We start from the raw sequence: 10573 nt of genomic DNA on the forward strand, positions 1-10573 counted from the left end.
CCCCTGCTTTCAGACTAAAAACACTGACAACTTTCCCTTTTTTCATTTGTTTGACTCGCATCCAAGCCTTTTTTTTTTCATCTGCACTTTTTAGACTTTCAGAGTGATTTTTTAGATATCCACCATGTCCATTAGTACACAATCATTGTGGTGTGGTGTGGTGTATAAATACTGGTTTTGTAGAGGCTAGTTTTGGAAAATGTTGCCTGTTGTGATTAAAATGTGATCAATAGCAGAGCCTGTTGTTTAAGAGTAGCGATATCTGACACTTATTACACGGCTGTCTAGAATACTTGATTCTGAATGGTCAGGCGCAACATTTGAAGGTGTGTTATTCCCAGATAACAACCGCTGAATAACACTGGCTCATCCGAGAACTTCGAATCATCTCAGTGGATGCGTCATTTCGCCAGTTTAATTTCTGTCAGCTTTGTGTTTTGACTGTTTGGCTCCATCTTGAGTCTGAATAATGCACAGGTTGGTGTATACTCCACCAGCTGTTTTCGTTTCTGTCAGCTTTGTGTTTTTAATTGTTTGGCGCCATCTTGAGTCTGAATAATGCACAGGTTAGTGTATACTCCACCAGCTGTTTTAGTTTCTGTCAGCTTTGTGTTTTGACTGTTTGGCCCCAATCTTGTGTCTGAATAATGCACAGGTTAGTGTATACTCCACCAGCTGTTTTAGTTTCTGTCAGCTTTGTGTTTTGACTGTTTGGCTCCATCTTGAGTCTGAATAATGCACAGGTTAGTGTATACTCCACCAGCTGTTTTCGTTTCTGTCAGCTTTGTGTTTTGACTGTTTGGCTCCATCTTGAGTCTGAATAATGCACAGGTTAGTGTATACTCCACCAGCTGTTTTTATTTCTGTCAGCTTTGTGTTTTGACTGTTTGGCTCAATCTTGAGTCTGAATAATGCACAGGTTAGTGTATACTCCATTAGCTGTTTTAGTTTCTGTCAGCTTTGTGTTTTGACTGTTTGGCTCCATCTTGAGTCTGAATAATGCACAGGTTGGTGTATACTCCATTAGCTGTTTTAGTTTCTGTCAGCTTTGTGTTTTGACTGTTTGGCTCCATCTTGTGTCTGATTAATGCACAGGTTAGTGTATACTCCACCAGCTGTTTTCGCTTCTGTCAGCTTTGTGTTTTGACTGTTTGGCTCTATCTTGAGTCTGAATAATGCACAGGTTGGTGTATACTCCACCAGCTGTTTTCGTTTCTGTCAGCTTTGTGTTTTTAATTGTTTGGCGCCATCTTGAGTCTGAATAATGCACAGGTTAGTGTATACTCCACCAGCTGTTTTAGTTTCTGTCAGCTTTGTGTTTTGACTGTTTGGCCCCAATCTTGTGTCTGAATAATGCACAGGTTAGTGTATACTCCACCAGCTGTTTTAGTTTCTGTCAGCTTTGTGTTTTGACTGTTTGGCTCCATCTTGAGTCTGAATAATGCACAGGTTAGTGTATACTCCACCAGCTGTTTTCGTTTCTGTCAGCTTTGTGTTTTGACTGTTTGGCTCCATCTTGAGTCTGAATAATGCACAGGTTAGTGTATACTCCACCAGCTGTTTTTATTTCTGTCAGCTTTGTGTTTTGACTGTTTGGCTCAATCTTGAGTCTGAATAATGCACAGGTTAGTGTATACTCCATTAGCTGTTTTAGTTTCTGTCAGCTTTGTGTTTTGACTGTTTGGCTCCATCTTGAGTCTGAATAATGCACAGGTTGGTGTATACTCCATTAGCTGTTTTAGTTTCTGTCAGCTTTGTGTTTTGACTGTTTGGCTCCATCTTGTGTCTGATTAATGCACAGGTTAGTGTATACTCCACCAGCTGTTTTCGCTTCTGTCAGCTTTGTGTTTTGACTGTTTGGCTCTATCTTGAGTCTGAATAATGCACAGGTTGGTGTATACTCCACCAGCTGTTTTCGTTTCTGTCAGCTTTGTGTTTTTAATTGTTTGGCGCCATCTTGAGTCTGAATAATGCACAGGTTAGTGTATACTCCACCAGCTGTTTTAGTTTCTGTCAGCTTTGTGTTTTGACTGTTTGGCCCCAATCTTGTGTCTGAATAATGCACAGGTTAGTGTATACTCCACCAGCTGTTTTAGTTTCTGTCAGCTTTGTGTTTTGACTGTTTGGCTCCATCTTGAGTCTGAATAATGCACAGGTTAGTGTATACTCCACCAGCTGTTTTCGTTTCTGTCAGCTTTGTGTTTTGACTGTTTGGCTCCATCTTGAGTCTGAATAATGCACAGGTTAGTGTATACTCCACCAGCTGTTTTTATTTCTGTCAGCTTTGTGTTTTGACTGTTTGGCTCAATCTTGAGTCTGAATAATGCACAGGTTAGTGTATACTCCATTAGCTGTTTTAGTTTCTGTCAGCTTTGTGTTTTGACTGTTTGGCTCCATCTTGAGTCTGAATAATGCACAGGTTAGTGTATACTCCACCAGCTGTTTTCGTTTCTGTCAGCTTTGTGTTTGACTGTTTGGCTCCATCTTGTGTCTGATTAATGCACAGGTTAGTGTATACTCCACCAGCTGTTTTAGTTTCTGTCAGCTTTGTGTTTTGACTGTTTGGCTCCATCTTGAGTCTGAATAATGCACAGGTTAGTGTATACTCCACCAGCTGTTTTCGTTTCTGTCAGCTTTGTGTTTTGACTGTTTGGCTCCATCTTGAGTCTGAATAATGCACAGGTTAGTGTATACTCCACCAGCTGTTTTTATTTCTGTCAGCTTTGTGTTTTGACTGTTTGGCTCAATCTTGAGTCTGAATAATGCACAGGTTAGTGTATACTCCATTAGCTGTTTTAGTTTCTGTCAGCTTTGTGTTTTGACTGTTTGGCTCCATCTTGAGTCTGAATAATGCACAGGTTAGTGTATACTCCACCAGCTGTTTTCGTTTCTGTCAGCTTTGTGTTTTGACTGTTTGGCTCCATCTTGTGTCTGATTAATGCACAGGTTAGTGTATACTCCACCAGCTGTTTTAGTTTCTGTCAGCTTTGTGTTTTGACTGTTTGGCTCCATCTTGAGTCTGAATAATGCACAGGTTAGTGTATACTCCACCAGCTGTTTTCGTTTCTGTCAGCTTTGTGTTTTGACTGTTTGGCTCCATCTTGAGTCTGAATAATGCACAGGTTAGTGTATACTCCACCAGCTGTTTTTATTTCTGTCAGCTTTGTGTTTTGACTGTTTGGCTCAATCTTGAGTCTGAATAATGCACAGGTTAGTGTATACTCCATTAGCTGTTTTAGTTTCTGTCAGCTTTGTGTTTTGACTGTTTGGCTCCATCTTGAGTCTGAATAATGCACAGGTTAGTGTATACTCCTCCAGCTGTTTTCGCTTCTGTCAGCTTTGTGTTTTGACTGTTTGGCGCCATCTTGAGTCTGAATAATGCACAGGTTAGTGTATACTCCACCAGCTGTTTTCGTTTCTGTCAGCTTTGTGTTTTGACTGTTTGGCTCCATCTTGTGTCTGATTAATGCACAGGTTAGTGTATACTCCACCAGCTGTTTTAGTTTCTGTCAGCTTTGTGTTTTGACTGTTTGGCTCCATCTTGAGTCTGAATAATGCACAGGTTAGTGTATACTCCACCAGCTGTTTTTGTTTCTGTCAGCTTTGTGTTTTGACTGTTTGGCTCTATCTTGAGTCTGAATAATGCACAGGTTGGTGTATACTCCACCAGCTGTTTTCGTTTCTGTCAGCTTTGTGTTTTTAATTGTTTGGCGCCATCTTGAGTCTGAATAATGCACAGGTTAGTGTATACTCCACCAGCTGTTTTGGTTTCTGTCAGCTTTGTGTTTTGACTGTTTGGCACCATCTTGGGTCTGAATAATGCACAGGTTTGTGTATACTTCATCAGCTGTTTTTATTTCTGTCAGTATTTGTATTATTTGTATCAATTAATTTAGCTTTTTATTTCAAAATTGGACTTTAAAATAAACTGACTCAAATGAACTGACTGAAATGAAAACAAATTTTAAATGAATTTTCTAAAAAAATATATTAATGAAAATAAATGAATAAATTAGTAACATTTTAATGTGATCATATATTAACTGATTTTAATTCATAAATAAATAGTTAATCCAAAATTCCACAGTATCAGTGAGTTTACATATTAAAAATATATAGCTGCCTTTTAAAATTTAGTATGCGAGGTAGAGAAAAACCCTGGTAGAGAGACTTTCTCTCTGTCATTTTGGCTGAATCATTCAATTCTATTCTATTCTATTCTATTCTATTCTATTCTATTCTATCCTCACGAGGAAACGTAACTATATTACGTTTTGTCAGTTTAGTGGCTAATTCGTTCAGTTGTATGAAAATGTACAAGTTTAAAAAGGTGGCGTGACACCCAACCCCGCCCCTAAACCCAATCGTCATTGGGGTTAAGAAAATCATACTAAATTTTATGAATGAAATCATATAAAAAATTAGCCACTAAATCAAAAAGTTAGGAATTGTTGTGAGATTGTGTTGATTCTATTCTCTTCAGCCTGAACTCACGAGGAAACATAACTATTTTACGTTTGGTCAGTTTAGTGGCTAATTCATATGAATTCGTTTGAGGTCAGTCGTACAAAAATGTTCAATTTTAAAAAGGTGTGTGGCACCCAGCCCCGCCCCTAATCCCAACCATTATTGGGGGATAAGAAAATCATACGAATGATATCGTACAAATCCATACAAATTAGCCCCTAAATCAAAAAGATACGAATTGCTGTGAGACCGTTTTGATTCTGTTCTCTTCAGCCTGAACTCACGAGGAAACGTAACTATTTTACGTTTTGTCAGTTTAGTGGCTAATTCATCTGAATTCGTATGAGATCAGTCGTAAGAAAATGTATGATTTTAAAAGGAGGCGTGGCACCAAACCCCACCACAAAACCCAACCATGATTGGGGAATAAGAAAATCATATTAAATTGTACGAATGAGATTGTACAAATTCATACTAATTAGCCACTAGATCAAAAATTACGAACTGCTGTGAGACCATGTTGATTCTGTTCTATTCAACCTGATCTCACAAGGAAACATAACTATTGTACGTTTTGTCAGATTAGTGGATAATTCGTACAAATTCGTATGAGATAAGAAAATGTACGATTTTAAAAAGGAGGCGTGGCACCAAGCCCCACCCCTAAACCCAACTGTCATTGAGGATAAGAAAATCTTACTAAATTGTACGAATTCATACGAATTTGCCACTAAATCAAAAGGTTACGAAATGATGTGAGATCATCTATTTTATTCTATTCTATTCTACAACTGGAATTATATGTTTTCCTATAGGAATGTGCAGATATAAATATATACAGCAGAACTATATTTACACACATGTGGCTGGACCTCAATTCTGTGTCTTACATCTCAGATCTTCCTCTATTATCATGAGCATTTTCTATCTGTTCCTCCATCACACAAAACCAATACTGAACAGCATGGTTATTTAAATCTACAAATTAGTGCTGAAAATACTTCAATACACACAGAGACACACAAACACACACACATACTGAGGGATGCATTTGCATACGTCAGAGCAGAGCTGTATGCTATGAGACGGCAGCTCTCAGCCGGAGCAGAACAAGCTGTCAGACTGCTTTAAATAAGTGAGGTAAAAACACGGATTCATAATCTCACATTAACACTCGTCATTCTATAGAACATGCACTCGCTGGAGGAACATTAGCACTGACAGATGCGATGTCTGCAATTGAATAACTGCACTCATGTACAATTTCATCTAAAATATATATATAAAAATTGGAAATATAGGACTTTTTCGCAAGTCAGTTTTTTTTTCATTAAAACATCCAATACTCACTAAAATAGTCTTATTTTGCTGACGTCTGTACTTACATTACCTGACTTATGTACTTACATTACCGCAAATCTTTTAAAGAATGTATTAATCCAGAAGAATAAGCAATTTTAACTAGTGTGCTGAATGTTTTTGCTAATGATGTAACATCCTCAATTTCCAACAAAAAGATCCTTTAATATCTTTAATATGTAGTATATATGTAATATATGTAGTATACTTATATGTAATATGTAATAATTTTAGACTCTAAAATGTATTTAGTCTGATAAAACAGAGCTAGTTTCTTCTCCATGTGATCACGAGCAGAAAATGCGGTGGACTGTGGCATGATAAAATATTTGCTGTTCCCGTGCCGTGTCACACTCATCTCTCATTAGAAATTGCTTCTGCGTTTCTCTTATTTCTCTTTTACAGCTTTCAGCTTCACTCTGCTTCATACTACCATGATAATAAGTGTTGGGTACTTTAGCTCATCCATAAACATAATTTCTGCAAGGAGTCCCATTGGATGTAATAAAGACTACAACTCCCATGATTCCAAACTCAGCTACGCCATCATAAAAATAACCATTTGTTTGTTGAGAATACATGCCCTCTAGTGGCCCTTTACCTTTTGTTATTGATTTGGTGCAGTTTTAATGAGCACTTCATACATTTTTAAAACTCTCATTGTATTAAGGTATTTATAATCACAACAGGTCATCAAAAGTGTTCTTTTCCCAAACATTTCAGCATATTTACAATTGATATATTTTGATCACAAAATATGCTAATCGCAAAATAAATAATCAAAATCATTTTTATTACAGAAAATAAGTGTTTCATCTATATAAATGATTCACTCACAGTCACTGCCTTTCAGAAAGCTATTATGGAACAGAATTTGTTTTAACAAGATATATTATAAACAAATGCAATCTGCTTTGAAGGGAATCACTCGACTCGCAAACAAACAAAGCGATTTGCAAAAACAAATGTCAATTTGAGCGAAAACTCTGCGGTCCACACTAGAAACTGCATATAACCTTATAACAAACACCAAATCTAGTGCATACAGCTGCTTGTAATGATTGCGGGGCAATCATCCTATTCTAAGATTTACACCAGTGGATTTTCTCACAAATGCATTCAGGCAGAATTTCTCACAAATTCATTCAGGTGGTTTTTCTCACAAATGCATTCAGGCTGATTCTCTCACAAATGCATTCAGGCTGATTTTCTCACAAATGCATTCAGGCTGATTTTCTCACAAATGCATTCAGGTGGATTTTCTCACAAATGCATTTAGACAGATTCTCTCACAAATGCATTCAGGTGGATTTTCTCACAAATGCATTCAGGCGGATTTTCTCACAAATGCATTCAGGCGGATTTTCTCACAAATGCATTCAGGCGGATTTTCTCACAAATGCATTCAGGTTGATTTTCTCACAAATGCATTCAGGTGGATTTTCTCACAAATGAATTTAGACAGATTCTCTCACAAATGCATTCAGGCTGATTTTCTCACAAATGCATTTAGACAGATTCTCTCACAAATGCATTCAGGTGGATTGTCTCACAAATGCATTCAGGTTGATTTTCTCACAAATGCATTCAGGTGGATTTTCTCACAAATGCATTCAGGCAGATTTTCTCACAAATGCATTCAGGTGGATTTTCTCACAAATGCATTCAGGTGGATTTTCTCACAAATGCATTCAGGTGGATTTTCTCACAAATGCATTCAGGTGGTTTTTCTCACAAATACATTCAGGTGGTTTTTCTCACAAATGCATTCAGGTGGATTTTCTCACAAATGCATTCAGGTTGATTTTCTCACAAATGCATTCAGGTGGATTTTCTCACAAATGCATTCAGGCAGATTTTCTCACAAATGCATTCAGGTGGATTTTCTCACAAATGCATTCAGGTGGATTTTCTCACAAATGCATTCAGGTGGATTTTCTCACAAATGCATTCAGGTGGTTTTTCTCACAAATACATTCAGGTGGTTTTTCTCACAAATGCATTCAGGTGGATTTTCTTACAAATGCATTCAGGCAGAATTTCTCACAAATTCATTCAGGTGGTTTTTCTCACAAATGCATTCAGGCTGATTCTCTCACAAATGCATTTAGACAGATTCTCTCACAAATGCATTCAGGTGGATTTTCTCACAAATGCATTCAGGTGGATTTTCTCACAAATGCATTCAGGCGGATTTTCTCACAAATGCATTCAGGCGGATTTTCTCACAAATGAATTTAGACAGATTCTCTCACAAATGCATTCAGGCTGATTTTCTCACAAATGCATTTAGACAGATTCTCTCACAAATGCATTCAGGTGGATTTTCTCACAAATGCATTCAGGTTGATTTTCTCACAAATGCATTCAGGTGGATTTTCTCACAAATGCATTCAGGTGGATTTTCTCACAAATACATTCAGGTGGATTTTCTCACAAATGCATTCAGGTGGATTTTCTCACAAATGCATTCAGGTGGATTTTCTCACAAATGCATTCAGGCAGATTTTCTCACAAATGCATTCAGGTGGATTTTCTCACAAATGCATTCAGGTGGATTTTCTCACAAATGCATTCAGGTGGATTTTCTCACAAATGCATTCAGGTGGATTTTCTCACAAATGCATTCAGGTGGATTTTCTCACAAATACATTCAGGTGGTTTTTCTCACAAATGCATTCAGGTGGATTTTCTCATAAATGCACTCTGACTAAGCCCTTTTTTTGACAAATGTGCTTAGGCCATTTCCTCCTAAGACAGCAGATGGCGGTAAGTGTCAATTAACGTTACTTTCATTGGGAAGACCTGAAATCAGTGCTAACTATGATCCATAATGCAATTGTTAACTCAAAATAAATGGAAAACACAAAAGAAACACAAAATATAAACTGTTATTTAATGGACTTTTTACAGTGTAGATAGTAAAATATTTACTAAATACAATATATATATATATATATATATATTTTTTTTTTTTTTTTATTTAGTAAATATTTTACTATAAAAATTTTACTTAAAAATATTTTATTACTGGCATTAATGGTTCCAAAAAACAAAGAAACAACAACAAAAAAAAAAAACATTCCTTTATACCTTATTCCAATCCACGACAGGTTCTTTATACCAAAAAAGAGAGCTCTTTAAAATGTTCTTCACTCTTTTTTGCAGTTTTTTGTTAGATTAAAGCAAACTCTGGAGCAATTGTAAACAACTGCAAAAAGCAGCTGCAAACACTGGCACCAAACAAGTGGACCAAGACCACTGAAAAGTTGATTGTCGGTTCACTTCCAGACAAACTCTCTGGTGTAGCTCGACTGAAAGATGAACACAACACAAACCAAAGACATTTAAAGAAACCAAAAACAGCACATGACACTGTAAAAAGACTCAAGGATACCTTTTTTTCTGCTCATAGTCACGATGTTGCCCGTTGCAGGTCAATAGAGTTGTGTTTATGTGCATGACGGAGAGATTGTTTTGTGCTGTTCTGACTCCTTTACACATTTATATTCTCTCTGAATGCATTCAGAACAGCACAAAGCACTGTTTTGAATGTTCAGTCACAAAATATAACACAAAAGCTTCGTTTTGTATCATTTGTATCAAATGCACTTTATACAATGTATTTAGATTATTTCACTAACCACATTGACAGACTATTTTGCTTTTTTAACCAAAAACAATTTAAGTAAATTTAAATATTTTAATTTAATAGCTTGTTTTAAGAAAGTTTAAAGTTTTGGACTAAAAAAATTGTTTAGATTTTTTTTGCAGTACATTTTTTGAGAATTAGTGAGAGTATAAATGCCACTGTAAGTGAATCAGGAAGAAATGTATATTATTTTCTGTTTTTGTTACAGGTTACATTTTTGTTTTCATGTTACAGTAAAAGGTGCGAGATAAAAAGTCACAATTATGACATAAAAGTCACCATCAGCTTTTTGATTTTTTATTCAGTGGCAGAAACAAGCTTCCAGACTGATATGAAATTAAGACACAAAATGGGATGATTCTGGGTTGACTGAAATTAATAACTCCATTACTTATAAACACCTAATTCCCATCAAACCAACACACTAAACTGATTTTCCTAAAACCACTTCAGAGGGAGAGGTTTCATTATGTCCTCAACATTAGAGCTGCATGCACAACACAATATTCATTCATTTTCCTTCGACTTAGTGTCTATTTCAGAGGTCGCAACAGCGAAAGGAATTGCCGACTCTTCCAGCATGTGTTGTACACAGCGGATGCCCTTCCAGCTGCAACCCACTATTGGGAAACACCCATACAAACATGCACACACACTTATATACTACAGACAATTTAGTTTATTCAATTCCCCTATAGCGTATGTCTTTGGAGGAAAAAATGGGGGAAACCCGCGCACCCAGAGGAAACCCACACCAATACAGGGAGAACATGCAAACTCCACACAGAAATGCCAACTGACCCAGCCAGGACTTGAACCAGAAACCTTCCTGCTGTAAGGCGACTGTGCTAACCACTGTGCCACCGTGACACCCCACTCCAATACTTATAAACGCTTAATTTACATCAAACCAACACACTAAACTGATTTTCCTAAAACCACTCCAGAGAAAGAGGTTTCATTATGTCTTCAATATTAGAGCTGCATGCACAACACAATATCACACTGGAAATCAACTATACTACGGTTTCTACTACTGTTGTTATTGTGATAATAGTATATTCAATATACAAATCGCAGACATGTGCGATAAAT

This window comes from Danio aesculapii, chromosome 23, assembly GCF_903798145.1.
Source record: "Danio aesculapii chromosome 23, fDanAes4.1, whole genome shotgun sequence".
In the NCBI taxonomy this organism is placed as follows: Eukaryota; Metazoa; Chordata; class Actinopteri; order Cypriniformes; family Danionidae; genus Danio; species Danio aesculapii.